This window comes from Cryptomeria japonica, chromosome 7 (genome assembly GCF_030272615.1).
Source record: "Cryptomeria japonica chromosome 7, Sugi_1.0, whole genome shotgun sequence".
In the NCBI taxonomy this organism is placed as follows: Eukaryota; Viridiplantae; Streptophyta; class Pinopsida; order Cupressales; family Cupressaceae; genus Cryptomeria; species Cryptomeria japonica.
Window position 1 is genome coordinate 686871355 of NC_081411.1, and position 25650 is coordinate 686897004.

Here is a 25650-nt window from a genome sequence, read left to right on the forward strand (position 1 = left end):
TGCATGATTTGAGAAGCACAATTTAAGGCCTGACAACAAAATTTTGAAAGGTATGTTTTGGAGGGAAAAGTTGGCGATAGACTAAAGGGTCTTGTGTGGGGGAAAAAGTGACACTAAGCAAACATGCCCTAATCTCACTTTCAACCACACACTTGTGGAATACGAAAGAGCCTAGAGGGTATCACACAATTGGCTACTTCTTTTTGTGGAAGAGAGAGCCACGGGCTACCTATTAGGATTTCTATTCCTTTGTTGCAATTGAAAGATAAAATGATGCAAGTTCAATTCCTAACCCCAAAGTGCAAGTACGAACTAATAACAAGATTGCAGAATTGAACTTAAACAATGGAAAGTTGTAAACACAAGGACAAGACAAGAATGCAGATGCGTACCCGGAGTTAAAATCTGAGTGGAAATGTTCGGGACGGGGGCGCGGGCGCCACTGTCCTGATTCTGCCCCTGAAACTGCTCCAGAAACTGCTGTTTTGCAACCTGGAAAGCTGTCAAAAATGCTGAAAACTGCTGTCTGTCAGGAGGACCAGGGCGCCCAGTGCCCCTGTCCCAGGGACCAGGGCGCCCAGCGCCCCTGTCCTGGCAGGACCAGGGCGCCCCCGCCCCTGTCCTGGTCTTTTGCTCTGAAACTTGGTGTGAAGTTCTGTCTCGGTCTGCTTCTCCTGGATCTGTAACTTGCGGCGTCGTCCGAATTTCGAAACCTGCACTTATATCTGAAAAGGTGTTTTGGGTGGCTATATAGGGTTTTGCCTTAGTCAAACCCCCGCTTTGGTGATTTCCACCTCCACGAATAGCCAAATTCTATTGTAAAAGTAATGTGTGCAGACCTTGTGTGTGTGCAAGATCCTAAAATGAAAGTAAGCAAACTAGAGCAACCTAGAAAGTAAACCCTAATTGCTTGTAAATGATAATGTAAATGCTCTAAATCAAGATGTAAAGTGATCTGAAGCATGAATACAAATGATATAATGAGGCTTATGCAAAGACATGAAAACAACATGAAATCATACCCAACCCCAAGGGAGGGGTACAAGCCAATCTTCAGTCGGTGATCCCCAATTGCTCTTCAATGTCTTCAAAGCCCTAAATGGATGAATGAAATTGATGAATGCTTGATGGATGGTTGTTGAATGTTGTTGAAGTCTTCAAAGATCTGCTCTTTCGCTGCGTAGAAGGTCCTTGAAACCAAAATTCTGGATCCTCTCAAATGAAGAAAGAGAGCTCTTATATATGAAACCCTAGGTCTTAATTCCAACTTTATGCCGACTTAGAGATTGAATATCCCACCAATTTCTTGGGGTTAAGCTTTATTTTATGATTGGATCGTGCTCCTAAAATTTCGAGAAAAATGTTCGGGACCATGTGCACGCCGGGCGCCATGGTCCCGACAACTTTTCACCAAATTTTCAGGGCCGTCGGATATGATGATTTTAGAGAGAATCCCAAAGTTACAGCTGATTTCGAGATGTTTTGACCCCCGAAATCAAGCCCCCAAGTTCAAAATAGGACCTAATTAGGGTTTTTGATTAAATGATGTATTGGAAGAATAAAATGAAAGGGGCACACTTTAATGAAAAGGGCCCAACTTTATGGTGTGGAAGATGATAAAATAGAACCTTAGACCTCATTAATTTAATTAATTAAGTGCTAAAGGGGAAATGCAATGCAAAATGCAAAATGCGCCAAGGCGGGTGCTAAACTAGGTGTGAAATTGTACCACCCTAGCAAGTGCATACAATTTACGACGCTACAGGTCTATAAATACACATATCTCATTCTTGAGATGGTTGTTGTCAAGGTGAATTAAGTCAATGTGAAAGTGGACACAGGGGGAGTTTTAGAGTTTGCAGAGCTGAGTGACAAAGGACCTATAGAGTGGGGGTTTCACCGAGTAGTGACTCAGTTGACAGAGGACCGACAATGTAGAATTCAAGTACCAACAAATCGGTAGAAGATAGAGTTGTGGAGAACAAGCACAACTGATGTAGACCTAGAGTGATACTTAATTATGATCTAATCAGTCTAATGAGTAGCTTTTTATATTTGATCATCCATATGTTTCTTTCTAACAACTGCAACATAAATCCCTTAACTGGGTGGACTTTAACATGTCCCATTGTATAAATCCCTTAACAAGGTAACATCTTTATTGATGTTCTAAGTTCTTTAACTAGGGTACCTTTAGCAAGGTAAAGGCACTAATCGGCCTTGATCAAAATCCCTTAACTGGGTGGCACCTAACCAGTGTCTTTGTAATCTCCTAACGGGGATGGCTCTTCACCAGGCGTACTCCAGAAGAGTACAAATTTTGTGAGTTCCAACTCACACCGTGGTTTTCTCCCTATTGGGTTTCCACGAGATAAATCTGTGTATTATCGTGTATCTTTTCATGCTTGGTTATTCTTCTGCAATAGTTATTTACATTGATGAATGTTGAGTTAGCAACAACTAAAGTAAAAATGTTTAATTGAGTAATTATCGGTAATGTGCTGATTCACCCCTCCCCTCTTAGCACCGGTTAGGACTAACAATTCTGAGGCTTGATGGAACAAATTACATAGTATGGAAGATTCAGATGGAGACTCATATGAGATGTCTTGGCAAGGAGATTTGGGAGATCACACAGATTGGTGTCACACCCTATAATTTGGGATCTGGAAATCCTCCTCCGACAAACCTGGACAAGGAGCTTGAGAATGATTGTAGAGCAAGAGAATCACTCCCGTGAGAGCTTTATGATCAACAAATAATGGGATTAACCGACAAATCATCTGGAAAGGCTATATGGGATAAGTTGGAGACTCTTAATGAAGGTGACCCTATAGTGAAGATTGCTAAACTTGATGGTTACCGGTTGAGATATGAAAACCTAAAGATGGAAGAAGATGAAAGGATTACTGCATTCATGGAAAGCGTAAATGAGATTGTTATGGGAATTCAATGTTGTGGAAGAACTCTGAGTGAAGATAAAATTGTTTCTAAAGTCCCGAGAGCCCTACCACCGACTTACAAAATGAAGGCTACTGCTATTAATGAGTTGAGAAAAATGGCTAACACATCTATCAACATAGATACTTTGGTTGGGAAACTATTTGCTTTTGAGCTTGAAGAATTTGGACCTTCTAGAGCTGTGAAGCATCATTTTCTAGAAGAGTACCTAAAGGACCGGTAGGAAGTAAGTATGAAGGAAAAACACCTTTTAAATGTTTTGAATGTAATAAGGTTGGTCATTTTCAATCTAGATGTTCTGAAAGGAATTCAAGATTTGAAGAAAGAGTTAGAAGATCATTTAATCCTAACCCTGGATATCAGAACAAGTATAAGTACAAGAAAAACAAAGACAAATCATGCTACATAGCGGATGAGGAAGGCATTACTGATTCTGATGTTGAACCGACAAAAGACTCTGCTAGTGGTTCCGACAATGGAAAGGAATGGGTGTTCCTGGATATCAAGATGATCCGACACTGGAAGAGAATGTACTTGAAGAGAAGACAAGGATGAATGGGTAATTGACAGTGGTTGTTCACATCATATGATTGGAGATAAAGGGAAGTTTCTATCTTTAAAAGAATTTGATGACGATCTTGTTAGATTTAGAGATGAAAAAGAATGTATGATCAAAGGAAAAATGAACTATATCACTGGCTGGTAAGAACAATACTGACAATTTTTATTATGTTGAAGGTTTGAAGCATAATCTTTTGAGTGTAGGACAATTGGTAGATAAGGGATTTCAATTATAGTTCAAGGATGGAAAATGCAAAATCATTAATAGATCTGGCTTGAAGATTACAACCGGTACATAGACAAAAGGTAATATATTTCATTTGAACTCTGGTGAGAAGACATGTTTGATTACACAGATTGATGAGAGTTGGCTATGGCATAAAAGGCCATGTCATGTGAATTTTGATTGCATTGTGAAGATCAGTTCAACTAAGGAAGTTAGGGATATACCTAAGATTATGAATCCCTATAATCCGGTATGTAAAGAATGTCAAATGGGTAAACAAGTCAGAACCTCTTTTAGGAGTATACAAGATAAATCAAATGATGTTCTTGATCTTATTCATACCGATTTGTGCGGCCTTGCTAGAGTTAAAAGATTGAAAGGTGATAGATATTTCATGCTAATCATTGATGATTATTCTAGAATGATGTGGGTTACTTTTCTCATGGAAAAATATGAAGCATTTGAAAAGTTAAAAATCTCTAAGGCTGAAGTGGAAACTGAGACGAGATTGAAGATTAAATGTTTGAGATCAGATCAGGGTGGAGAATTCACATCCGGTGAGTTTAATAAATTTTGTGAGAAGCATGGTATAAGAAGACAATTTTCTGCTCCCCGGACACCTCAGCAGAATGGAGTTGTGGAAAGGAAGAACACAACTATCTTGGATGCTTCTAGAACAATTATGATGGAAGCTAGTCTACCTCAAATCTACTGGAGAGAAGCAACGAGCACATCGATTTATACATTCAACAAAGTACATATCAAAGGAGAAACCGGTAAGACACCTTATGAATTATGGTTTGGCAATACACCTACAGTTAAGTATTTCAGAATTTTTGGTAGTAAATGTTATATCAGGAGAGATGATATCATTGGGAAATTTGATCCTAGATGTGATGTAGGCATATTTCTTGGTTATTTTAATGAAAGCAAATCATATAGATGTTATAACAAGAGATTGCAGAGAATTGTGGAGAGTGATAATGTCAAAGTAGATGAGCTGAACATAAGTCAAATCAAAGTTTATGAGAAGGAACCGATAGTGGAAATGATTATATCCGAACCGGTAGCACCTTTAACCAGAATAAAGTGTTGAACCAGTCAATCCGGCCTTATCAGAGAATTCTATAGTAACTGAAGAATAGGGAAGAGAAATAAAAAGTCAGAAGACTCATAGGTATGTGAGGTTGAATCATTCAGAAGATCAGATCATTGGGAATAAGAGCAATAGAGTGATGACAAGAAGAAGACTGGAAACTAATGAGGTATGTTTAATTTCACAAGTTGAATCGGTATCAGTAATTGAGGCATGTAAAGATGAATATTGGTTGAAAGCTATGGAAGAAGAATTAGATCAGATTGAGAGAAATAACACATGGACCTTGGTTCCCCGACCTAAAAATAAATTTTTTATTGGAACTAAATGGGTTTTAGGAATAAATTGAATGATGATGGTCAAGTTATAATGAATAAGGCTAGATTGGTTTGTAAAGGATATTCTCAGAATGAAGGAATTGATTATGGAGAGACTTTTGTACCTGTAGCTAGGATTTGAAGCTGTAAGATTATTTCTTGCCTATGCTGCTTATAAAAACTACAAGGTTTATCAGATGGATGCTAATGTACATTTTTGAATGGGGATCTTGATGAGGAAGTTTATATTGAGCAACCTGATGGTTTTTCACTATCAGATGATACAAATATGGTTTGCAGGTTAAGGAAAGCTTTATATGGATTGAAATAAGCACCTAGAGATTGGTATGCAAGGTTGGATAAATATCTTTTGAAGCTTGGTTTTACTAAGGGCAATGCTAACAACAATATATATTATAAGATCACTAATGATGATATACTGATTATTGAAGTATTCGTTGCTGACATTATATTTGGAGGTGAAGATAAGTTATGCATAGAATTTTCTAAGAATATGGAGAAAGAATTTGAGATGTTTATGATTGGTGAGATGAATTTTTTCTTAGGTTTGCAGATTACTCAGACTTACAAAGGTATTTTCATCTGTCAAACTAAATATGCTAAGGAATTGTTGAAGAAATTTGGTATGGGAGATTCTAAACTGGTAAGTACTCCTATGGTTACAAGTGAGAAATTGATAAGAAAAGATGTTTTTGCACCGGTAAATCCTACAAGATACAAATCTATGATTGGAGGTCTGCTTTATTTGACTCAGACTAGGCCTAACATTATGAATGCTGTTTGTATTGTTTCAAGATTTCAGAGTAATGCTACAGAAAATCATGAGATGACGGTGAAAAGGATTTTTAGATACTTGCAAGGTACATTAGAATATGGATTATGGTACCCTAAGGGTAATAACTTTACTTTATGTGCATATACAAATGTTGATTGGGATGGAGATGTTGATGACCGAAAAAACACTTTTGGTGGAGCTTTATTTCTTGGAAAGAAGTTGGTTCATGGATCAACAAGAAACAATCATGTACTTCTTTATCTACTGCTGAAGCTGAGTATGTTGCTGCTGCTACTAGCTGTACACAAGTTTTATGGATGAAGCAAATGTTGAAGGATATAAAGGTGGATTGTGATGCACCAGTAGTTATTCATTGTGATAACTCTGCTACTATTGATATATCAAAGAATCTGTTATTTCATTCTAAAACAAAGCACATATCTATCAAGTATAACTTTTTGAAGGAAAAGGTGGAAGCAAATGAAGCTGGATTGGTTTATGTTAACACTAAAGAGAATATTGTAGACATTTTCACTAAACCTTTGCCCAAGGAATCATTTGAGTACCTGAGAGATAGATTGGGAGTTTCTGCCCCTTCGGTAGAGACTTGATTGATGCGGTTTGGCATTAGTCAGACATGCATTATCAAAGATACTATTCATTTCGACACTGATGTGGGATGCTACTGCTCAGGGGGAGTAGTCAGCTTTGTGACTCAGTGGTTTATATTTTTGCTTTGATATATTTGTCAGATTTTTGGCATTGATGTCAAAGGAGAAGAGATATTGATGTGAAAAAGACAAAGAATGAAAAAGAAAAAGAGATATTCACATTCAGAGCTATATGCGGGAGATTGTTGGCTGTCTTCCATTGGGGGAGACTTGTTTGGCATTTCTTGGTACTTAGATGTTTTTCACATCTAGTGTTGCCATCAATGGCAGAGGGGGAGATTGTTGGCCATTTGATGGAATTGATTATGTGTTGCATTGATGTTTACCATTGATGTCAGCACTAGCTGTTTGGATGCTTTACTGACACCCTTCTGGTCCCGGTAGGTTGAGTGATTTTTGGTTGATTTGGATCCGACATAATCCGATAGGCTCCAGTATATTCTAGTGATGAAATTGGCTTGTTCATGATACTCATGATCATATTCGGTCTATTGGTTTTGGTTTGGTGATCAGATGCTATCCTGCTTGCTTAGAAGCTTAGTTTTTGGTTCTGGTGAGGGTTTCACCGGTAGAGATTTGATGAAGATCTTTGATGAATTTCATAAGTGGTGTTGATGCATCTTTTGGTGGAGTTTTAGGATGCTGTTGGTGATCATGTTCAAGACTTGGCGGATGGAGATAATTGTTGTAGTGTATGGACCTATATTGGGTCCCGATTGATCTAGGTTATGGACTGACTCTAATGTACCGTGTGGATTGGACCTCTCGATGTATTTTCGGGATGTATTATGTGTTGGATATTATTTGTTAGGTCTAAGGCCGACATGGTTTGTAATTATGTAATTGGTTTATTATCTGGTGGCCGACTTAATTGTTTATGGTCAAGGGTTTGTATATATAGATGTAAAATCTCATTGTAGATAATCATGGTTATGTTAGAGGTCATGGTCATGGAATGTAATGTGCAAATAATGTAATATCATTCAGGCAGAGGAGTTGGTCGATCATTGAAGATCGAATTGGGTTTATGTAAGAGGATTTATTCCTCTGGTATTGAGCTTAACCGAAACTATACTCAGGTATAGGAGATGCTATCTTTTGCAGTTCAACACTTCTCCGGATTGTAGTATGAATTTCTATGTAGTTAGTGAGGCTTCTTTTGTGATCAGAAGTGCACTCTAGGCTGTTGGCCTTCCTGCAAGTGCATGCCCCTCAATTGTAATTCACATACTCACTACATAAGTATTATCTGACTGCGGGTAGGCTTCCCACCGTGGTTTTTCCCTTTATCGAGTTTTCCACGTATAAATCTTGGTGTTATGTGGATGGTATTTATTATGTGATTATTGTTTATGTTTAATTGGTTTAACTACTATTCCGGTATTTGGTTTAAGCATTCCTGTATTAATGTTTTGGGTTCCGGTATTAAAGTTTAAATTTCTAATAGTTTTGGTAATCTGTGACAACTGATTCACCCCCCCCCCCCTCAATTGTCTTTCAGTTATTTGAATTTTCTAATAGGTCTTTGATCCCATTTCAAAGTGGGTATGATGTATTCCTTAGGTGAAGCATGCCTCTATGATCCAAGTTTGTAGGGAAGGGTTGAGGGGATTACTCTTCAGATTCTAAAATTGTTCATTAATTCTCTCTCTCTCTCTCTCTCTCTCTCTCTCTCTCTCTCTCTCCTTATAATGCTTTATCTTGAGGCCATTCTTGACATTAAATGTGACTAATTCACCTTCCAATTAATATTTGAATCCCAATAAATAGGTGTTAGTTAATAGAAGACAATCTATCATCACCAAACTTACATACTTTGAGGTTAAGGTGTTTTGCTTCCAAAATCTAGTCAAAACTTGAATAGATTTTTAGAGTCACTATTTTGCAAGGGTTTGTCTTGAGGTGAAGGTCGAAGAATGGATCTAATTTTATTTGAATTAAAATAATTCTTGTTTGTGTATTAAGTTACATGGCCTTGGATGTCTTGGATAAGTGAGGAGTATTGGAAGGTATATGTTAGCCTCGATAACTAGAAATGTTTATATTATTTCTAGAAAGGCATGACAAACTTGGCCATAATTTGTCTAAGTATGAGTTATAAAAATTATTAAATTGTATTTAATGATGATGTTGATTCGAGCCTTGATGATTGAGGGCATGAACAAATCTTCTAAATATGGATGGTCTTTTTTCTCTAGTAAGTGTACCTATATCTATATTAATTTTAGGATTGAGTCCTTAATATGCCCTTTGTTGACTAGGGGTAATTAATGGAAAGTATTACCAATATGTTATGGTATTTATTTTTTAATATTAAATAAGAAAACTCAATTTCTAGGTTATAGAGTTATTATTTGGTCAAAATGAATATTCTCCAATATTTGATACTACTATAGCATCCTAAATTGTATACCTTTACATTTTAGACCATATTTGGGGCCCTCACCTTAGTGTTCGCATCCCTATGCTTGACTAGGACCAATTTATGCTTGCATCATGCAAATATGGCCTTAATATCACATTTTACCTTGCATTGCCCCTTTATTCTAGCCCCATATCAGTGTAGGACCAGTGCGTGGCGCCTTGGTCCTCACTGGGACCATGGCGCCATGCCATGGTCCTCCATAATTTGGTCCTATTTTGAACCCTTTACCCCATTTCAAATTTGAGTGGGAAACCTTTATCTATGTTGGCCTATGTCGCAAAATTAACATGATTTCTCAATGGGAAGTATATAAGGAGGTCTTCCCCTCTCATTTTAGGTAAGATGGTGAAATTGGGAGCTCAAGCAATCAAGCAATCAAGCATTCAAGTGTTGAAGCATTCATCATCAAGCATTTCTAGAGGTCTTTGAAGTCGCATATTCTTTATCTATCTATTGTGGAGAAACTTTACATCATTCCTATGCAAGAATGTGTGTGTGATTAGGGTTTTGTCATGTTCATACCATTTTATACAACATATATGATTATATTTAAGAAGAAAAGCATCATTATCAGTCATTGCAGATGTGAGGTATATCTTTCCATTATTCATTTCAGTATTTGTAATATTTCATTCAAGGTTGATTCCTCAATCGAGGTTTGACTTAGCCAATTCCCTATTCCCAACCTATTTCCCCTTCTTTCTGTATGTAGGAAACATGTATGGAGTTGCAATCTTCAGGATAAGCTTTATTTATAGTGACGAATCAATCCCCCTTCGATGTGCAAAAAATTTGGAGGACCATTGTGACCACCACCATGGTCCCGACATTTTAGGTGCTCTTTCGGGGATCAAATATGAGTCTACATACATTTCTCAAATCCAAGTGCACAACTCAATCCTGCATCTGTAGCTCATTGTTTTCATGTTTGTACCTTCATTTCCAACACTATCTAAATTCAACAATTCAACTTACAAAAGAGGACCCCAAATTAATCAATCCAATCAATATTCAGTCTTCATCTTTGCTGATTTGTGATTGAATCTATTAGATTCCCCCTCTTTTGAATGTAATGGTCATCCCAAGCAAAAATTAGTGCTTTTCTCCTTGTAATGGAGAAACCCTAATTTTTCACCATTACAACTACATATGGTGGTGTTTGTTTCACAAATCTCTTTGAGCTTTTTAATTAAAAAAAAGAGATTCAATTGACCCATTGGATCAATGTTATTATCTTCAAAACTTTGCATAGGAAATGCAAAAAGTTGTTGGATGCATAAAGGAGTTGTAAAGGGGAGTTACACGTTCTGACCAACTTGTGATGCATGTTGTGACACATCATAAGGAATATTTGATTGAGAATAATTTTGGGCACCACTTTTTTGGGTTGTTTTATCTCATAGTTTCATATTACCTTTTGATGGTTTCATTTATTGTATCTCCTAAATATTAGGTGCTTGAGATAGACATCAAGTTTGATTTTTATAGATATTATTAAGTTGTACTAATTTTTTCCAAATATTTGGTTGGTGATTCTCTTACAAAGGCTTTCTTTATAAGTGCATTATTACTATTATTTATTGAGTGATACAATGGTTTTATTTAAAGTGCAAGGTTTTTCTCTTGATGTGTTGGCATGATTGGCATAACAGATGCAAATGAGTTGATGAATGTATTGACAAAAGATTGATGATGACATGATCAGTTATTTGTGTTGTCATTGATGGCAACCTATGTCAATTAATGTTTGATGATGGTTACAGATGAAATTTGATGTTTGACTTGTTGGATAAGTAATTTGGTCTATCAGATTTAGAATTTGTAAGTATGATAGGGTTTACCAACAGGGTTGAGAATTGGGACTTTAACCGGTAAAAGAAAATATTTTGATGGAATCGGTAAATCGGTGATGGTTGGAGACTTGTGGTTTGAGACATAAGCTTTTATGATAGATTTGCGTGACTGGAACCGCATCCTATGTTGATTACTGGAAGGCATGTTTTGAATTTTTGATGGAGTTGCGCTAGGGTTTTAGGACTAGTGATAAATTCACTCAACTGGAAATGATTTTTGATATGACGGTGATTGGTAGCGAATCTACATGAAGGAGATAAAAGGACACAACCCGAATGAATAATTTGAATTGTGTTTTGGCGCGGAAGATGGTAGAATTTCTAGGGAATGTGCAAAGTGCTTAGCGAAATGTTCTAAGGGTTTGACTTATGTAAAAATTGGATTTTTGTGATGGGTTATGAATAATCAATGGTTGATATTTCATTGTAAATTATTGTAATGATTTGAATATTGATCTGTATTGTAAATTCAAGATGTAATTAGATTTTATGGCCGACTTAGTTGTTATGGCTATTTAAGGCGACACAACTGATGTTTCATGTGTCGGTGGCATTAGGAGAATGAGTTAAGCTGTCCCAGAGAAGATAGAGATCCGCCTGAGTGTTGCAAACTGTGAAGCATAACTGGATCTGATTTAGCAAGCTGAAAGTGTAAAGTAATAGATCATTTTTCACTGTTGTTCCCTAACAGTTACAACAACATATTTCCCTTAACTGGGTAGGTCCTAACATGCCTTTGCCATCTAAGTCCCCTAACATGGTAGCTCACAAAAGAGCATTTAAATCCTCTAACTAGGTTGATCCTAACAGATCATTAAGCTCCTAGCTAGAGTGATAGGCAAATCCCTTAACCAGGTGACTCCTAGTAGGGTCTTCTCCTAATCGGGCATATTGTAAGCTCCTAATAGGGCTAAGATCCTAACAGGGTGTACTTCAAAAGAGTACAAATTATTGTGGGTACCAATCCCCATCGTGGTTTTTCCCATTTGGGTTTCCACGTAAAAAATCTTGGTGTTCATGTGTGAAATGTCTTTTCATAGTGTTTATGTTTTCATGCATTATTTCTGATTACCGGTTATGATAAGTTTACTACTGTTTACAAAGATCTGTAAATGGGTACTGGTAATGTTAATGAATTGATAGATGAATTATTTGTTGGTATTATGGATGAATTGATTATGTGTTGCATTGATGTCAACACTAGATGTTATGGTTGGTTACCGATAGAAGATCTAGTGTTACCGACAAAAGAGACTATCTGTTGGACACTTTCAGCATGTTTGGATCAATGGAGTATGTTTGATTTTATGCGTTACATGTTCCTGGAGCATGTTTTGGTCAGCTGGTATTGACTTGGTGATCGGATGCTATCATACACTCTTGTAAACCCTTACCAACATTGGTTTAAGGTTTAATCGATAGATCTTTCACTAAGGAATCTCGAAAAGATGCATAAGTGGTGTTGGTGCGACTTCTAGATGGATTTCAAGATGCCGAAGATGTTCTTTGATCGTGATTCAAACAAATTGAAGACATTGCTTTAGCGTGGTGGACCCAGAATAGGTCTGGTGCCTATCTAGGTTATGGATCGGTATCATGTTAACGTGTACTCTACACATTATTGGGATGTTTTGAGATGTTCTATTGATTGATTATTGTTGTTTTGGTCTTAAGCCAACATGGCATATCATTGTAATATGAATTTATGTAATGATCTTATTGTAATATATTTTAGGTGGCTGACCTAATTCATTTAGGCCTTAGGGTTGGTATAAAATGATGTAAGATCTCATTGTAGATCATGGAATGGGAATGTGGAATAAGTGCCATGGTCTTGAAATGAAATATCATATGCGAAGGAGATTTGGTCGATCATAGGTTATCGAATTGGGATTAAGGAAGAGGTCAAAGGCCTCTGGTATTGAGCTTAACCAAGACTGTAATCAAGCATGGTAGATGCTATCTCTGGTAGTTCATTACTCTAGATTATTGTCCACTTTATCTTGAGGTGGTTGTAACCTCTCTATAGTCAGTGAGACTCTTTTGTAATGAGCAGTGCGCTCTAGGTAGTGTGCCTTCCTTCATGTGCAGGCCCCTCATTGTATCACATACTTTCTACAGAAGTATCATCTGACTGTGGGTAGGATTCCCACCGTGATTTTTCCCTTTTCAGGTTTTCCACATATAAATCATGGTGTTATGTGGTATGATTGCTTTGCATTGATTATCCGTTTAATTGTTAAGTTACATTGTTTACCGGTATCTGTTTCTGCTTTATCGATACTTAATCTGGTTAAAGGTTATTAAGTGGATTAATTGATATAATCTATTAACAATTGATTTACCCCCCTCTCAGTTGTTCACTAGTTATCCTAACACTTGGTATCAAAGCTTTGGTCCTCTTTTGCAGAAGATTAACCGCTTGAGGTAGATCCTATGGCAACTAACACTTCAAATTCACCAATAACTATTTTCAGAAGAGAAATCCCTAAGCTTGATGGAACAAATTATGGGATATTGAAAATTCAAATGGAGACTCATCTTACATGTCTTGGAAAGGATATTTGAGAGATCACTGAAAAAGGATACACACCTTATGATCCGGCATCCGACAATCCTGCTCCTGTAGACTTGGATAAAAATATTGAAAATGATTGCAGAGCTAGAGAAGCCCTCTTATGTGCACTTACTGATCAACAAATCATGGGATTGACTGATAAATCATCGGATAAAGTTATGTGGGATAAATTGAAAACTCTAAATGAAGGTAATTCTACTGTCAAAATTGCTAAACTTGATGGTTACTGGGTAAGATATGAAAACTTGAAGATGGAAGATAATGAAAGAATTGCTGTGTTTATGAAAAGAGTAAATGAGATTGTTATGGGAATTCAATGTTGTGGAGGATTTCTCAGTGAAGATGAAATAGTTTCCAAAGTCTTGAGAGCCCTTCCACCGACTTACAAGATGAAGGCAACTACAATTAATAAGCTGAGAACAATGGCTAACTCTTTAGTTAACAGAGACATTTTGATTGGGAAATTATCTTTTTTTGAGCTTGAAGAATTTGGATCTTCTGGAGCTGTAAAGTCTGAACATGCTTTTCATGCATCATCATCATCATCATCATCATCTACCGACAAAAGTGATTGAAAAGTCCTATATGCAAAAGAATTGGAAGATATGAGGAAAGAAGAAGAAGAATTTGAGCAACTTGAAGCCTTATTTGCTAGAAGAGTACCTAAAGGTCCGACAAGAAGTAAGTATGAAGGAATAGAACCTTTTAAATGTTTTGCATGTAATAATATTGGTTAGTTTGCATCTGGATGTCCTGAAAGGAATGCTAGATTTGAGGAAAGAGTTAAGAAATCATTTAAGCCTAACCAGAACAGATATAGATTCAAGAAAAGTAAACAATGCTACATAGTAGATGAGGAAGGAGTAAGTGATGACTGTGGGGATGAACCGACAGAAGACTCTGCTAGTGGATCCGACATTGGAAAGGAATGGGTGTTCTATGCTTTAAAGGAAGATGAATTGGAACTGGCTATCATGAATGAAGAAAAAGCCCTGGCAGCAAAAGTTGAAGATAAGGATGAATGGGTAATTGATAGTGGATGCTCACATCATATGACTGGAGATAAAGAGAAATTTCTATCCCTACAAGAATACAATGGCGGTCAAGTCAGATTGGAGATGACAAAGCATGTATGATCAAAGGCAGAGGTACTATTTCTCTAGATGGTAAGCATAATACTGATAATGTCTATTATGTAGTAAGTTTAAAGAATAATGTTTTGAGTGTTGGTCAATTGGTGGACAAGGGTTTCCAACTTCAGTTCAAAGATAGAAAATGCAAAATCATTAACAAGAATGGTTTGGAGATTGCAACCGGTATTCAGACTAGAGGTAATATCTTTCACTTGAACACTGGTAATAATACATGTTTGATTACTCATATTGATGAGAGTTGGTTATGGCATAAGAGGTTGTGTCATGTTAATTTTTATTGTATTGTTAAGATCAGTTCAACTAAGGCAGTTAGAGATATACCTAATATTATGAAGCCTCATAATCCAGTATGTAAGGAATGTCAATTGGGAAAGCGAGTTAGAACTTCTTTTAAGAGCATACATGATAGATATAATGATTTACTTGATTTGATTCACACTGACTTATGTGATCCAACAAGGACTAGAAGATTTCAAGGTGATAGGTATTTCATGTTAATTATTGATAACTATTATAGAATGATGTGGGCAACTTTTCTTAGGGAGAAGTATGAAGCCTTTGAAAAATTCAAGATCTTTAAAGCAAAGGTTGAAATAGAAACTGGATTGAAAATCAAATGTCTAAGATCAGATCAAGGTGGTGAGCTCACTTCTCATGAATTAACAGTTATTGTAAGACAAATGGAATTAGGAGACAGTTATCTGCACCTCAGACTCCTCAGCAGAATGGAGTAGTGGAAAGAAAGAACAAAACCATTTTGGATGTAGCAAGATCTATGATGATGGAAGATAAATTGCCTCACATATACTAGAGAGAAGAAATGAGTACAACAGTCTACACATTCAACAAAGTTCACATTAAAGGTGAAACCGGTAAGACCCCTTATGAATTATGGTTTGGACATACAACTACTGTTAACTATCTCAGAATTTTTGGAAGTAAATGCTATATCAAAAGAGATGATTCAATTGGAAAGTTTTATCCTAGATGTGATGAAGGGATATTTCTTGGTTATTCAATTCAAAGCAAAGCATATAGATGTTATAACAAAAGATTGCAGAAAATTGTGGAGATTGCTAATGTGAAAGTGGATGAGCAGTACATAAATTAGTCTATATCATATGACAGGGAACCGATAGTGGAAATGATCATAACTGAACCGACAATGCCTCAACCGGTACAGGAAACTGAAACAGTTACACTGACACAATAAAAAAATTCAACTATGGTCGATGATCAGAGCAGTGAATTTGAAGTTCAAAAGACACCAAGGTATGTAAGATTAAATCATTCTGAAGATCAAATCATTGGAGACATGAACAAGACAGTTATGACAAGAAGAAGACTGGAAAATGAAGAGGTATGTCTTATTTCTCTAATTGAACCGACATCTGTTATTGAAGCTTGTAAGGATAAACACTGGTTAAAGGCTATGGAAAATGAATTAGATCAGATAGAGAAGAATGAGGCTTGGACTTTAGCTCCCCGACCTAAAAATAAGAATGTTATTGGAACTAAATGGGTTTTTAGGAATAAACTGAATGATGATGGTCAAGTTGTAAGAAACAAGGCTAGAATGGTTTGCAAAGGATATTCTCAAATGGAAGGAATTGATTATGGTGAGACATTTGCACGTGTAGCTAGAATTAAAGTTGTTAGACTATTTATGGCCTATGCAGCTTATATGAACTATAAGGTTTATCAAATGGATGTTAAATGTGCATTTTTGAATGGTGAACTTGAAGAAAAAGTATACATTGAGTAACCTGATGGATTTTCACTAACAGATGATAAAAATATGGTTTGCAGATTGAAGAAAGCTTTATATGGATTGAAACAAGCTCCTAGAGCTTGGTATGCAAGGTTGGACAAATATCTTTTGAAGTTTGGTTTTACTAAAGGCAATGCTGATAGTAATTTATATTATAAAATTACTGATGATGATATTCTGATTATTGAAGTATTTGTTGATGATATCATTTTTGGAGGAGAAGATAAATTGTGCATGGAATTTGCTAACATCATGAAGAATGAATTTGAAATGTCCATGATTGGTGAGATGAAATTTTTCTTAGGTTTGCAGATTACTCAAACTGACAAAGGCATCTTTATCTGTCAAACTAAGTATTTGAGGGAATTGTTAAAGAAGTTTGGTATGGATAATTCCAAACCGGTAAGTACTGCTCTGGTGACAAGCGAGAAATTATCTATCAAGGATACTACTACACCGGTAAATCTGACAAGGTAGAAGTCTATTATTGGTGGTCTATTATATCAAACTCAAACTAGACCAGATATTATGAATGCAGTAAGTATTGTTTCAAGATATCAAAGTAATCCTAAAGAAAATCATGAATGTGTAGTGAAGAGGATATTCCAGTATTTGAAAGGAACAACGAAATATGGCTTATGGTATTCTAGAAATGATGATTTTACTTTATGTGCATATACTGACTCAGATTGGGCAGGAGATATTGATGACAGGAAGAGCACTTCTGGTGGAGCTTTCTTTCTTGGAAAGAAATTGGTTTCATGGATCAACAAAAAACACTCATGCATTTCTTTATCTACTACAGAAGCTGAGTATGTTGCAACAACAACTAATTGCACTCAAGTCTTGTGGATGAAGCAAATATTGAAAGATATTAGGGAAAATTGTAGTGAGCCGGTAGTTATCTACTGTGATAACTCTGCAGCTATTGACATGTTTGAGAATCCGATATTTCACTCTAAGACTAAGCATATATCAATAAAGTATAACATTTTGAAGGACAAGGTAGAAGCAAAGGAAGTCAAATTAGTTTATGTGAACACTAAAGAACAGATTGCAGATATATTCACTAAACCACTATCTAAGGAATCATTTGAGTATTTGAGATACATGTTAGGGGTTTCTGCCCCTTTGATAGAGACTTGATTGATGCAGTTTTTCATCAATGCAACATGCATTATTAGAGATATTATTCATTTCGACACTGATGAGTGGTGCTAGTACTCAGGGGGAGTAGTCAGCTTTGAGATTCAGAGGTTTACATACTTGCTTTGATATTTGTGTCAAATTTATGGCATTGATGTCAAAGGGGGAGAGATAGTGATGTGAAAAATAAACTCATAACTTTACAGGGATATCATTCACAGGGGGAGAGTTATTGATATTCAGGAGATTGTTGGTTGTCTTCCATAGGGGGAGACTTGTTTGGCATTTTTTGATACTTAGAAGTTTTTCACATCTAGTGTTGCCATCAATGCCAAAGGGGGAGATTGTTGGCATTATGAACGAATTGATTATGTGTTGCATTGGTTTTTTATCATTGATGTCAATACTAGTTGTTATGGTTGGTTACCAACAGACAGGTTTTGGTTATCGGTAGAAGATCTAATGTTACCGACAGAAGAGACTGTCTGTTGAACACTTCCAACATGTTTGGATCAATGGAGTATGTTTGATTTTATGTGTTACATGTTCCTGGAGCATGTTTTGGTTAGTAGGTATTGACTTGGTGATTGGATGCTATCATACACTCTTGTAAACCCTTACCGACATTGGTTTAAGGTTTAACCGACAAAGATTTCATTGAGGAGTCTTGACAGGATGCATAAGCGGTGTTGGTGCGACTTCTAGATGGATTTTAGGATGCTGAAGATGTTCTTTGATCATGCTTCAAACAGCTTGAAGACATTTCTTTAGCATGGTGGACCCAGAATAGGTCCGGTGCCTATCTAGGTTATGGACCGCTATCATGTTAACGTGTACCCTACACATTACCGGGATGTTTTGAGATGTTCTATGGATTGGTTATTGTTGTTTTGGTCTTAAGCCGACATGGCATATCATTGTAATATAGATTTATGCAATGATCTTATTGTAATATCTTTTAGGTGGCCGACCTAATTGGTTTAGGCCTTAGGGATGTTATAAAATGATGTAAGATCTCATTGTAGATCATGGAATGGGAATGTGGAATAAGTGTCGTGGTCTTGAAATGCAATATCATATGTGAAGGAGATTTGGTTGATCATAGGTGATCAAATTGGGATTAAGGAAGAGGTCAAAGGCCTTCGATATTGAGCTTAATCGGGATTGTAATCAGACATGGTAGATGCTATCTCTAGTAGTTCATTACTCTAGATTGTTGTCCATTTATCTTGAGGTGGTTGTAACCTCTTTGTAGTCAGTGAGACTCTTTTGTAATGAGCAGTGTGCTCTAGGTAGTGTGCCTTCCTTCATGTGCAGGCCCCTCATTGTATCACATACTTTCTGCAGAAGTATCATCTGACTATGGGTAGGCTTCCTACCATGGTTCTTCCCTTTCTAGGTTTTCCACGTACAAATCATGGTGTTATGTGGTATGATTGCTTTGCATTAATTATCTATTTAATTGTTAAGTTGTATTGTTTACCGGTATTTGTTTCTGCTTCACCGGTACTTAATCTGGTTAAAGGTTATTAAGTGGACTAATTGATATAATCTATTAACAACTGATTCACCCCCCCTCTCAGTTGTTCACCTGTTATTCTAATAGTATTTGATCTGATAATTAGTCAGTATGAGTATGTGTTGATCAAATATCTAGTTGGTGAATATTCTGATTAATAAGATTGCATAATTGGAGAACGAGTGTATGAGATCTGCTAAAGGGATAGATTCATGTATTAAATGATTTCAGATCAGTTGTAAATGGAATTTTGATTTGAAGTTATAAATTGTGTTAATACTAATTCACCCCCTATCAGTATTAACTGGATCCTCATAGGATTAACATGATGATAATTAGAGATGGAGAAGTTGTCAAGTACAAATTTTGAGTTGTTGAAGCAAAAGATGAATGATGTTATTGTAGGCCAAGATCTATTGGTTTTAGTATTTTGATCCAAGTCTATAACTACATCACAACAAGATTGATACAAAATGGATAGAAAAATAATGGCTCTTGTTAGACTCTGTAATGGTGGGAAAATGGTGAATGATAGATTAAGAGGAAAACTACTCTTTCCCTCAAAGAGAGATGAGAATTTCACTATTGATTACTATTCAAGCACTTTTCACCATGTTAGATTAGAAAGAGGAGAGGATAATTCACTAGATTCAATCTTTCCACACAAAGATGGTAGATTGAATTTTGAATGAATTGGGAATGCTAAGTTGATCCCCTCTTCTTTGTTTGAAATGAAAAGGAATTGATTGAATTATGTAGTACAAAAGTGACAAAGAATTGTTTATAACTTGAGATCAGAATATGGGATGAAGTTGTGCACCTGGATCTGGCAGTAAAATGTCGAGATGAATTTGTCCTGTGAATTTGAGGAAAAGTTGCCCAGACTGTGGCGGGAATGTACACTGTCCTTCAAAAAATCCGCAAAACGAAAAGGGTTTTTCTGCCTCTGCAAGTGAAGCCTGAATCCAAAATTACAGCTGCACACCTACAACCTATACACAGAAAAGAGAGGAAAATGGGTTGGGATTGGGGGTTTTCCTTCAGGTCAAACCCCAGTTTTGGAATTAACCAAGTAATGAAAGAAAGTGCTTGCAAGTATATGTAAATGAAAGATTGAATTGTAAATCACCTCAAGGGAGGTTGTAGTAGCAATGTTGATAGAAGTGCTTGTGTGGAATTGAATATTGAAATCAATCTCCTCTTAAATGGTTGAGTCCTTGGCTTGAATGCAACACCTAGCCTTGAAGGGAGACTTGAGAATGCTTAATGCTAGAAAAGAATGCTTGAATGATTGAATGCTTTTGAATGCTTGATCGCTTATGCATACTCCAATCTTGTCCCACTTCAACTTATTGAACTTATCAAATTTCCACTTATGCAAATGAGAGGATGAATGCCCCTTAAATACATGTCAGTGGATTTGAATTTTGTCACAGGCCGACATCGGGGGAGTTTCTTGCCCGAGGCACAACCAACAATGCAACCCTAGGAAGGGTCCTACCCTAGAATAGGGAAGGGACAGGGGCACCATGCCCCTGTCCTAGGAGGAAAAGGGCACCATACCCTATCCAAGGGGGGACAGTGGTACCACGCCCTTTTCCTACCCCTTTCTCCAGGGTAGAGTGCAGACGATGTAATGTAGAGGCCAAGGAAGAAGCTATTTCTGCAAGCTGAGTAATCTCCAATTTCTGATCAAGATAGAGGATTTGAATTCGCTTGCATGAGGACCCTAATGCAGTTGAAAATTTCTAGAGTCACAATTTTATGACACTACATTTAGCCCCCAGTTTAGCGGGAGTATAAGCGTATGCCAATACTGTCGATAAAGTACAAGGAAACAAGATTGAAAGACTTTTACCACGTCAAGGAGGCAATATGCGCCAAGCCCCTAGTGGACTTAGGATCTTATGACTTCGATTTGCAAAGTAAAAGGAAAGATCGAGAAAGGGAGAACCATGACCGTAATTAGCAAAGTTCCCTTCACTATGAGTCATGAAAGCAAGGATACCAAAGATTACAAAGAAAAACAAAGTTCACTAAGTAATTGTAAGTATCACAAGAAGGAAAGGATGAGCAGAGTGTATGCCGCCACATTAAAGCAACATCACGCACCTTATTAGGAGAGATTTATTTAAGGTAGGATACAACCAAGAGAGATGAGAGAGGGATCATGTTATCGCAAGGATTTAGCTCCCAATCGAGGTATAAACCCAAGGATAATGAGCACAAAACACGAGGTAGTGTTGCTTTCCTCGGGGTCAGTATGCTGTATGATAACTCATGTGTATAATGTATGTATATGCATATAATAATCTTCGTTCCCCAAAGCAGGACACTACTTTAGAAGAAAGGGAAGAGAGGATGTCTTTTGAGTCAACATGAAAGAGACCAAGAAAAGATCTCAATGCTTTGCATCGTCCCCAAGTAGACATTAAGGGAACAATAGAAGAATGGGGATACACGTATAGAAGAATGGTCACAAAAGAGAAAGAAAGGAGAGGGAGAAAGATTTGCAGTGCTAATATTGCTAGTCTAGCATGACATCCGCCTCCTGATCTTGCTGATCACTATTTCGGGAAGGCGAGCAACACGCTAGAGGAGCGATATCGAGCATAACAGATAGAGCTATCACAAGATCCAAACAAAAACTATGATCGTGTTGTAAGTCACTTTGTTCGATTTTAGGAGCGAGTAATAGGGTTTGTGAAAACTCATCGGATAAATGCTTTTCTACATCAACATACTCATACTCACTGTCAGAAGCATTAGGAGTTGTATTACCATTATGAATAACATTTTCACCCATTTTTTCATTAAAGTTTAGAGAAAGAGGAGCAAGAACACAAATAGGAGTAAAACCATCACATGTTTTATGCAACTTATGATTTGGAGATGTAGGTTGAACATCTTGGTTAGGATAAAAGGGAATCATGTCAACTATTGGACTCTGAGGAGATTGAGTGTTTTGAGGGATAGCTTCACAAGCTCAAACACGACGTCTTCATCGGCATTCTCTTGCACAACGATTCCTTCGAGTCTTAGTGGAAGGCTGAGAAGGATGAGGAACACTTGAAAAAGTAGGAATGTTTCTATCCTTGAGGTCTTTTTGGTTGAACAATAGGAGAAGCGAGCCTCTTATCTCGATAAGAGGAAGGAGGTGGAACTGTACCATAGAAAGGATGAATATTAGGTGTAGGAAGGAGACTAGGTCCATCATGAGGAGGAGGTATAGGTCTAACCTTAGGAAGAATATTGGTGTTCTCCTTAAGAGAAGGTAAAGTCACATCCATAGGGGTAGGTGGACAATCTTCCTTAGGAGGGAGATTAGTTCTATCCGAGAGAGGAAGAACCTCATCTTGAAGAATAATAGGAATGTCAAGTGTTGGCGGTCTAGGTCGACTTAAGGATAAGATCATATCGTTCTTCTATTTTTGATAAGATTAAAAAAGAGCATCACTCCTTGATGGAAGAGATTGAAATTGTTTAGGCCAAAAGAGATCAATAGGAGCACCGAGGCTTCTTTCGGATGGACGAAATAAGCTATGGTTCACGGTTATGATTTCTCCATTGTGAGGAAATTTGAGACACTTATGGATTGGAGAAGCAATAGCCTTCATGGAAGATAGCCAAGGATAGCCCAACTTCACATGGAATTGCTCAGAAGAAGGTATGATAACAAAGTCAACATCCATGGATTCAGTATGAACTTCAACATGAAGGGTGATAGAGCCAATGGTAGGACAAGAGAAGCCATCAAATAACTTCACAACTACATTAGAAGCACCATATATTGGTTTATGCAATCATAAAGTGAAAAGCTACTCTTCAGTTATGACATTAACCATGCAAGAGGGATCAATAAGGGCACCATGACAAGGGATATCCTTAACCTTTGCCACTATGTATAAAGGGCTTTCGGGTGCTCTAATGGTTTCACTAGGGTCAAATGTTATACAAAGATACTTAGTCAAATCTTGTGTTTCTACCATATTAACCAAGTTTGGAGCCATAGAGGTGAATTCCTCAGAAGAGAGAGAATTAGGCACAATCTCAATAACATTAGAGGTATGAGATGGCAAGGGATCAATGAAAATATTAAGATTTTGATTAGGAGGAGATACTAATTTATTCCCTTTATCATTCACACCTGCCATGGATATAGTATTATTATCAATCAAGTCTTAAATATTATTCTTCAATGCAAAATATTTTTCAGTATCATGACCATGTTGACGATGAAATTGGCAAAAGGAATTGTTATTAAAATAAGGAGATGCAAGTTTTGAAGGATCATTTTATTTTATAGGAGGAAGTTTGATAACATTTATGTGCAACAACTGAGACATAATACTATATAAAGATTCGTTCAAAGGAGTAAACTGTCTTTCTCTTTAGAAAAAAATAGAAATAGAAGGCACACCTGTTGTAGCATTCACATGGTTGTTGTTGATTGGATCATTAAACTTGATGAAGCTTTTTGTTGGTTTGAACTTTGCAAACGGTTGTTGAACACTCTCGCCCTTATCACTTGAAGCTATAGGAGTGGATTGCTCCATTTGACTCACAACTAGTTGATAATAGTGGAGTGTTGCACACAACTGCGGAAAGGAAGTAAACTTAGACAAAAGAAGCTTTTCCCTGATAAATTTTTGTAAATTAGAAATGAAAATTCTTTGAATATCATTATCAGGCACATGAAAAGAAATTTGAGCACACAAATGCTTATATCTACCAATGAAGTTGGTCATTTTTTCTTTAACACCTTGTTTACAATGCATTAAATCAGTCAAAGTGATTTTAGGACCAATGCTGTTTTGAAATTGTTGGATGAAAGCATTTGCTAGTTGTTGAAAGGAAGTGATAGAATAAGAAGGTAGAGAGAAATACCATTGTAAGGCCTTATCTCTTAGTGTTCCTGTAAACAGTTTTGCAAGCAATCGTTGATCACAAGAAAAATCAGTACACAAGGTTTGAAATGTTTTGACATGCGTAAGAGGATCACCTTTTCCATTATAGAGTTCCAATTGAGGGAACTCAATATGTTTAGGTGGCACGAATTTAACAATATCAAGAGAAAGTGAGCTCACAACATCAAAGGTGGGCACACTTGTTGGCATTTGGCATTATAACAGACAAAGGGAGATTGTTGGCATTTCAATAAGGATTTTGAGAAGGTTGTTGATGATTATGGACAAAACTGATTAAGGATGTTTACTATCTTAATATTATTATTTTGTCATTGATGTCAAGAAATTGATTTTCTAATTTAGTATGATGTTGCCATATCTTGAGAAGTATGATTAGATGAGTATAAAGATGTCGGTAAAGGACACAGATAGAATATGATGGATAAGGGGAGAAATAAGTTATTCAATGGGCAACTATTACCGAGTTAGACAATGATGAGATCATGATGATTAGATTGTTTTGATATCCTACATATGTTATTGATTGAAAGGTTAATACTATACTATGTTACCGAGCAAAGAACCTAGTCGGTAAACCCTAAGGTTATCGCTATCGGTTAATGAAGGCAAAATGTCTGCCGAATGAAGTTTAGTATTTACCGAGTTGCAACCGAGTAATAACCGAATACATTAAATGATTACATGCATTATTTAATGAAGGAAGCTGATGAGCTGGCTATGATTAAATGATTGGGATGCCGTGAATGAAGTTTGTTAAAGAATCTATGGCAAAGGAAAATCGGTAGGAAGATCTATAGCTTAGATTGAACCGCAATACCCTAGCACAAGTTCCAAGAAATGTATGCAAGTTCCAAGGCAGGGTAAAATGTTTTCAGATCAAAGGATACATTGAACTTGGACAAAGTTTGAAGATCTGATGGCTATGATTGATCATGGGAAATGTGATCAAGGAGATTAAGCAGTTGGTGAATTGTTTATAAATAGGGAACTGTTGATAAACAATGCATGTGGGCAAGTGTATGCACAGGGATGCTACATAGTGATTACCGAGCACAGAAGCTTGAAGACCTGTTTTGAATAACAGAGTATAGAGCCCAATAGATGGACAAGATTACTTCTATGTCTATATTGTATTGAGCAAATAAGAATCTGCTTTAGCATTTTAGATGTGAAGTTGTAGATAGATTTTTATTACTGTTATTTTGTGAAGTGACAGAAAATCTCTTAACCGAGTGGACTTAACAGTCTTATTTGTAAAACCCTCTAGCAAGGTGACATTCTGATTGAGTGTTTGAAATCCTTTAACAAGGTCACTTCTAACAAGGTGAAGATCCTAACAGATCTGAGGGAAATCCCTTAACCGGGTCACATCTAGCAATATGTTTGTAATCTTTAACAGGATTTGCTTTTAACTGAGCATACTCTAGAAGAGTATATTTCTTAGTGGGTCCGAAATCCCACAGTGGTTTTTCCCTTTTTGGGTTTCCACTTTAAATCTGGTGTTATGAGTGTTATGATGTTCATATGCTTTTGAGTTTGCATGTTTAGCAGTTTTGGTTATATTACTGAAGTATATGTTACCGAGGTTGAATCTGATGTTTTTATGGAAGATTAAGTTTGTATGATTCACCCCCCCCTCTCATCTTAT